The 7847-nt window shown below is 38.2% G+C and overlaps 1 long non-coding RNA gene across 1 annotated transcript; it reads left to right on the top strand.

Annotated features, from left to right (window-relative positions):
- The first annotated feature begins 272 nt into the window (after positions 1-272).
- LOC141594423 (uncharacterized) lies at positions 273-2157 on the top strand. The gene is made up of 2 exons (XR_012522190.1): positions 273-515; positions 1954-2157. It is a non-coding gene; the product is annotated as an uncharacterized LOC141594423 (long non-coding RNA).
- The last annotated feature ends 5690 nt before the right edge of the window (positions 2158-7847 follow it).

A 7847-nucleotide genomic window follows, 5' to 3' on the forward strand; every position in this document is an offset into this window, starting at 1 on the left:
AGGACTGTTTTTAAGTCCGCTGCAGTACTTTGGGACATTTTGGGACTGTTTTGACTCGGTTTAGGACTGGTTTAGGATTGATTGAACTCTGTTTTGGTACCGTTTTTTGTGCAGCCCCTGATTGTTTTGGGACAAAGTCGAAATGGAGGCCGTGTGGGCTGTTTTGGCCTCGGTTTTGGGAGCCGTGACAGGCTGAGTTGGGCTCAGTTTTGGGACGGATAAAATGGTGCTTTATGGGACTATTTCTAGGGTGTAAAAGTCGTGACAATTTTCTTGGTATGCCTGTCAAAAGGGAGGGTCATAATGGTTTATGAACATAAGACAGTAGCTAATGAATATGTTTACATGTTTTGATTTAAATTAATTTCCGTCTCATATTTTATATAACGATAATTCGTTAATATCGTCCCTTCACATAATTATTTTAGGTGACTCATATGTGGTTGAAGATGAAGAGTAATTTTGGGTTTTAGAAGCTTTCTCAAGTTTATTGCTTGTCTCTTTGCTAGCTTAAGGTAACTATTCCGAGTTACTCGACGAATTAATGTCACATTAGTAGTAAATGTGGTGCTTGTTGTTTGTTAAGTGTTTAGGTGATTGATAATGTTTTACTTTCATTTTTCACATGATAGAAATTGGAAATAGCGTGAGAATAATATAGCGATAAAATTTGTAATTTGAGCCAAAGTAGGCCAAGACTACGAAGTGGGCCAGTTGACCAACGAGTTTGGTCAAACTAGGTTTAAACTTGATCACCTCGATTTGACCGATGACCCGTCGCGGGACTCGGGTCGAGGGTTTGTCTTTGAGGTAAGATTAGTTGTTATTGGAGGTTTTATGTTATGCCTTGATATTCGTAATTATCATTTCACATGTTGGTTGTTGGATGAATTGGTTGCCTTATACTTGAGTCTTCTTGTCTTTTTGCCATTTTAGCTTGTTCTCATAGATTATGGTATTGTCGGTTAGTTTGGAATTTGGATTATTATTGATATTGAGGATTCTGTTGGGATTGTATGCTGTAAATAGACATTATAAGCCTTTCACATGATAGACTGCTAGAATTTATGTTGATAAGTAGGACTTTTTGCCCTCTTAAGGTTAAGTGGGTGTCTTACTTGACTTGTGTGGTGAGTCTTGTGTGGTGTGGGCTAAAATATTCAAGCTGGGACTAGCTGGGACTAGGTCCTAGGTGAGTATTTCGGCCTTCATCATAGATAGGTCTTTATAGTCTCTGACAAGTATATGTTCACTGCTTGATAGCCTTTGTGTTCCTGACTAGTGGATGTTTATCCAAGTTGGGGCATGACCTCAGGTACTTATTTTGATAGTATGGGGTCACCTTAAGTACTAGCCAACCCTTCGGTGGTGTCCTTAGGGTACTCACTTCACTTTGTTTTAAAAAAAGTTGTGGGTCTTGGGTGCGGTGGTGTGTATCCGCATGTCTAGGTCTGCGCAGATTTTAGGCTAGGGTTGTGTTGTCTCTTGGCCATGTTTTCTTAATAGTAACCATTTGAGCCAAGATACCGGTTCGATTACCTTCCCTACCTCGTGGTATAGACTCGAGTTACAAAGTGACTATTGACGGTACTAAGAACTTATGCCTGTCTTTGATATATTGCCCTTTCTTGTTTGATGATTCTATGAATCATAGAAGGTGAGATGCAAGCCGGCTATGGTTGATAGAGTTTGGATTCCTGGATGTTATGTGATTCACATGATAGTGTAGTATGAGTCGGTCTAGTATTCACATGCTAGGACTATGTGGCGTTATATTGTTGTTCACATGATAAGCACGATTGCCTTAGCATCTATATGCTAAGGCAGTGTGTGATTCGTATTCATATTCTTATGTTTACATGTTATATTAATTATGACATTTCGTGGTTGGGAGAACTCGGAGTTACTCCCCCCGACCGTGGCTTTCGTATTTGTATAAAATGCGAATGACAGGTAGGTGATGCATATATGGGGTACATGGACGAGCTAGCGAGCAAAGTAACCTTGGGACCTAGATTGGCTTTATTTTATGGTGACCCTTAAACCCTTTTTATGTCACATACATTTTAGGGACATATGTCTCCCTCTTTACATTTAGTTGTATAATTTGCTATTCGCGACTTTAGCGATGGTTATGTTATGAAACTTCTAGTTAGACCTTGTATGTTTGACACCTTCCAATTTGGATATCTTTATAACAGGTTCAGGTTTTAAAAATTACAGGTTTTTACCCAAATGAACCTATTACAAACATATCCATGCAGTTTTATTCTAGAATTACGTGTTTACTTTTCCGCAATAAATGAGGGTGTCACACTGCATAGCTGTAACTGTTAATTTTTGTTGCATTAAACTAGTTCAAGTAGACAAGTTAAGCTAGCTCTGAGTTTTCATTTCCGTTCCATTAGTTGCATTTTAGTTTACTCGACGACGAGTAAAGGTTCGGTTTGGGGAGATTTGATACGTGCATTTTGTATAGTCTTTTTAGCCTATTTTAGCACGTATTTCCATGTACTTTTGTACTGTTTATATCGCATTATGCCCCGAATTGGCTACTTTGGTTCGTTTTGTCCGTTTTGTAGGGATGAACGTGAAAGTAGTGGAATCGTACCATTTTCGTCCTACTTTTCATACATTTCGAGGAGATGGGATTTTTCAGCGTGAGATCTTGCATTGTGATGCGTGACAGAACAGTCTACGAAGCAGTCGGCTACGAGTTGGAGCTGTTTCAGAGGAAGGACGCTCGATCGAGCCCTTTTATTGGTCGATCGAGTTGTTTTTGTGGCTGAGTTGGTCGATCGAGTGGTTTATTTTACTCGATCGACAGTGCTGGAGTTGGGTGTTACTCGATCGAGCTCTATTTCTACTCGATCGAGTGGAATTCTTGGAGAAGTACTCAATAGAGCTATTTCAAACTGCTCGATCGAGTGGTTTAGTCTTGGGCTTTAATTAGTCCGTGAACTTATTCTTAGCTTATGGACTTAGCTTGTTTCTATTTAAACGCACAATAATTAGGTAATTAAGGATCTGATCATCTATTATTCATCGAGGAACTACGTTTACTGCTTTACACTCTCTTCTCTCAAAAACTCACTACTGTAACTTTGTTCTCGGATTATTTCTCGCTCGGATTTTGTTGTTCTTTACGCCGTATTCTTACGATTTTAACGTATCTCTCTTCTTTAATATTAATCTTTCATTTATTTACTTTAATTACTTGTTTTGTTCTCTTTAATTTCTGCCCTAATTCTTTTATACACATTTATTGTTGTTTTATCAAGTTTAATATTAGTTATTTCATTGTTATTAGTCATGACAATATTAATAGCATGAGTAGCTAAATCATTTCATGTTACGATTAGGGAATTTACGGTAGAAATGTGACGATGTAGTGAATAGGTTAGATGCATTATTTGTGAGACTCTGTCCCCATAGCAATAAAACTTTATTTACCGACTTAGTTGAGTCCACGCTTCTGAGTCACCCTTTAATATGGTTAAATTTAATCCTGGATCAGAAGATTGGACTAAATAGACCTGCTATAAACAGTAGACTACCCTGACGAGCTAGGACAGAAGTTAAGTTAGTGGGAATCTAGGATAGATAGTGGACCGGAAGGATCTTTCCATATCCGTCTCACATTAATTTATCTAAGTTATTTGCAGTTGAGTCACTAGACTACCGTAGTGAACCGAAGTCCTGACATGTCCCTTTTTTATTGATAGTTTATCTCTATTTTCTGCCTTCACTGCTCTTTCCTTGCTTCTCTTTCGTTTACACCTTTTAGTTTAGAAAATCAATTAAAAACCTCCATTTTGTGACCAAATAGACGGACTCTTACATATATCTTGCCCTCCTGAGGAGATCGACCTGACTTCCCTACCTATATACTAGTTTAGTTAGTTATTTTTGATAGGTATACGACTGCCCTGTCATTTGTCATTAACTTCGAACCCGAATTTAAGAGGCTCGATTTGTTCATATCAAGTCTCTTGCATTCGTCTTTGATATATGATTTTAATTCAGCTCTATCTCCTAATTTTCGTCTCTAATTAGAAGTTTGTATATAAACCCGTTTCCGACATCGCATAATAACTAACTTGTAATAATTTGTTTTTATTGCTTTATGACTATTCCCGATGCATATAATATGTCAATAATATATACTAATCAATCAATCAATGATAACAATTAACGAGTCTGACTTTCACAGTCAGAACCCAACTCAAGAAAAGCCGCATGAACTGATGTGCCTCTTCTAAGGGGCGCAACAGATGTTGTCCCTGTTCCGAGGTGGTTTCTGCCTCTGAACTCGTCTTGTTTTGACGTAGGCTTTCTAATTAGGTTTTAACCGGTTATTATCCTTATTGTCACCGCTAATTCAACATATTTTAATATTCCTTTTAATTCGTTTATTCTTTTATTTTATTTTCAAATCCCTTTTTCAAGCATACTTGTGACGTAAATTCAATTATTCATTATAATTCAATTGTAATTTATTTCTTGTAGTTCATCTATTGCAATTCATTCATTATGTGTGATTTACTTACTTGGCAATTCACATGTAATTAATCTAATTCCCACTTTGACCTTCAATTGAGTGCTAAATTGTGTGTTCACCGATTTAGTCTAATTTCACATGCTAGGATTAAAATGCTGGATGTTGCATAGCATGCATACAATTGACAACATATCTAGTATAAACAACTACCCTGATCATTAGTAGAGGATGCTGTCGAGGCGGGCGAGATTAGGTGTTCAAATAAACGAGCTTGCTAATACGTAATCTCACCCCTTACTCAAGATCTCTGTGAACATCCGTGATCATTGGCATCACGAGAGTCATTCTAGATATAGAATGCTAAGCGTAACAAATTTATTAGTGTTCATGTCACTACTTTGTGTCTTTACATGATATGAAGTATTCGAACGGTTCCAATTTTCCATAAAAATTGGTGGCCACTCCACAAATGCAGGCTTGTCAAACCTTTCACCGCTTTCAATGTCTTTCAAATCGGTAATGGCCCATGACGTGCCTCGGCCCTCGCGCCAGAATTCTGTGGGAGAAGTGTCGCCGCCTCGAAACCAACGCAAGGGTGTGCGCGGCGCGGGTGGTTGTGTCCAAAGTTTGGAGAATCCGCTGGGGATGATACACTTAGACTAACTGTAGTGTTACCTAGGGTGAAACTTGAACAAGGTTAGAGAATAGTTTATATGAGACAGTTGTCAGTTTTCATTACTCGACCTTCTTAGGTCGTTTAGCCAGCCTTCCAAGGCTTAACCCAACCAATTCGACCAATCGTCCCGTCTGGAGGGTGCAAGTTGCTATTTGCATCTAAAGATGGATATCGATTGACGTCAACCATACCGCGATACTTTACTCATGTTTTTATCAAGAGCTTTCAGTACTCGAGCGAATGGACTAGGAACCAACCCGACTCATGTTTGGCACGGACCTCTCCACAGACCAGGGTATGATAGGTTGATATGACAACCCACCTTTTAAGCAAAAACCTAATAAAAAGCACTCAGCATGCTGTTATAATGCATGTTTGTGTGTGTACATTATGTGTGTTTTCCAAGTCAATCACGTGTCTAAATTCCTCATTTATAAACAAAATAATATCAAATATTTTGTATAAATAAAGTTCATTTTCAAACCTTTCAAATATCACATTTGTAAACCAAATAATGCCGAAATTTCCGATTTTCAAATTTCGATTTTCCAACAAAGAAAAAAAAAGCCTTTCCAAAAGTTCATTTTGTAAATTAAATAATGTCCAATTTTCTGTAAATGTAAAATCTGTTTCCTTTCAAAAATCACTTTTTGTAAAATTCCATTTTCAAAATTCCATTCTATTTTAAATTCTCCATAAATAAAATCCTTCCTAAATTCTCAAAACAAAATGAAAAAAAAAAACGTAAAAAAATTAATAAATAAAAAGTTTGGTATAGAGCATGGAGAGAGAAAGCGTTGAGAGAGAAAGTGATTTTTTAGGTTTGTTTCTGTGATTGTTCAGCAATGGCGAAACAAAAGCGTAACAACCCTAAAAATAGTAGAGGAATTAGAATAATAACCAATAATATTACACAAAATCCAAAAAATACACCAAATAATAATATTACGCCTAATAGTAGAATTCATGGGTCGAGATATCAGATGTTGGAACCTGATGATGATGGTCTTCTGGCTATTCCTCGGTTGGAAGGGCATGCTCAGGGTTCAAGTTCTGGTATCCGTCCATTCATTCTGCATAGTGGGATGGATTCGATTGAGGAGGAAGTTTCTGACGATGGTAGTGACTGGACGGAAGTTTCGCATCAGCCACAGTCGCCTGAATCTGCCAGGGTAAGCCGTCTTCAATTTTCTGATACTGATGTTGAGAATAAACTAGCGTATTGGTCCACTGCTGTGTATTGCTATGTGTTAGGTGCTAATCCACCGTTTAAAGTTGTGGAAGGTTTTGTTAAACGAGTATGGGGATATACTGAGTATGAACAGATTTCTTTTCATTCCAAAGGTATATTTCTTGTTCGTTTTAAAACTAAAGCAATGAAGCTAAGGGTATTACAATCAGGACCTATGTTTTTTTACAACAAACCTGTGGTTGTTAAAGAGTGGACACCAAAAGTTAAACTTGTCAGAGAAGCACTTGATGTAGTACCAATCTGGATTAGGTTTTATGGACTTCCATTGAAGTTTTGGGGAAACGCACTGAGTAAGATTGCAGGACTGGTTGGGAAACATGTTCGTTGTGATAGTAACACTTTACTCAAAACATTCATTGGACATGCCATAATTATGGTTGAGGTTAAAACGGGAGAGGATTTACCTGATGTGATTGAGTTTACTGATGAATTGGGTATTAATCATAGGCAGATGGTCCATTATGAATGGAAACCTGTCATTTGCTCTGAATGTAAGGGGCTTGGTCACGTTGGTAGAGATTGTAGGAAGAAACAGGCTATTGGGAAGGGTAAGGGCAAGAAGCAGTGGGTACCTAAGCAACCACAGCAACCACCTAAACCAGCTACTAATACTTGATCCTGCCCCCCAGTAGCACCTATGACTCAGGAGACTGCTAGCATTGTGCCTACTAGATTGATTACTCCAATCCCTGTGTCTTTTACTCTTTTCTCTATTGTCAGGATACTTACTAGGTTGACTAGGCAAGAAGGGACACATGTAGGGACAGGAGGGAGGAGTGTTATGGAGGTCCTGGAGCACTCTGTGCAGTACAGACAAGTGGTTCAGGAGGACTTGGGAGGGGGGAGGGGGAGCAACCAAGCATTGAAAATGGGTAGTATTGGCTTTTGGTTTCTGCATGAGCAACCAAGCATTGAAAATGGGTAGTATTGGCTTTTGGTTTCTGCATTCTAATAATATAGGTCCGTGGTATGAATAATGTGAATAAGCAGAAGGATATTAGATGGTTTCTGCATTCTAATAATATAGGTCTTTTTGGTTTAATTGAGACTAGGGTTAGGAGTAGCTCTATTAATAAAGTTCATCAAGGCTTGGGTTCAGACTGGGCTATGGTGAATAATAATTGCTGTCATGAAGGAGGAAGAATTTTGCTTATCTGGAATGATATACACTATAAAGTGGAGGTCCTTAACAAAATAGATCAAGTTATAAATGCTCATGTTACTTTTCTGCCTACTGGTGAGGTTTGGTGGCTATCTCTGGTTTATGGTTTTAATAGACTAGCTGAGAGGGTGTCCTTGTGGCAGGCTCTTATCCATATGAAAACAATTGTTAGTGGGCCTTGGGTAGTCATAGGGGACTTCAATAATGTATTGACAATGAATGAGAGAATTGGGTCTGAGGTCTCTGAGGCTGAGGT

The sequence above is a fragment of the Silene latifolia genome, chromosome 8 (assembly GCF_048544455.1).
Source record: "Silene latifolia isolate original U9 population chromosome 8, ASM4854445v1, whole genome shotgun sequence".
Classification (NCBI taxonomy): domain Eukaryota; kingdom Viridiplantae; phylum Streptophyta; class Magnoliopsida; order Caryophyllales; family Caryophyllaceae; genus Silene; species Silene latifolia.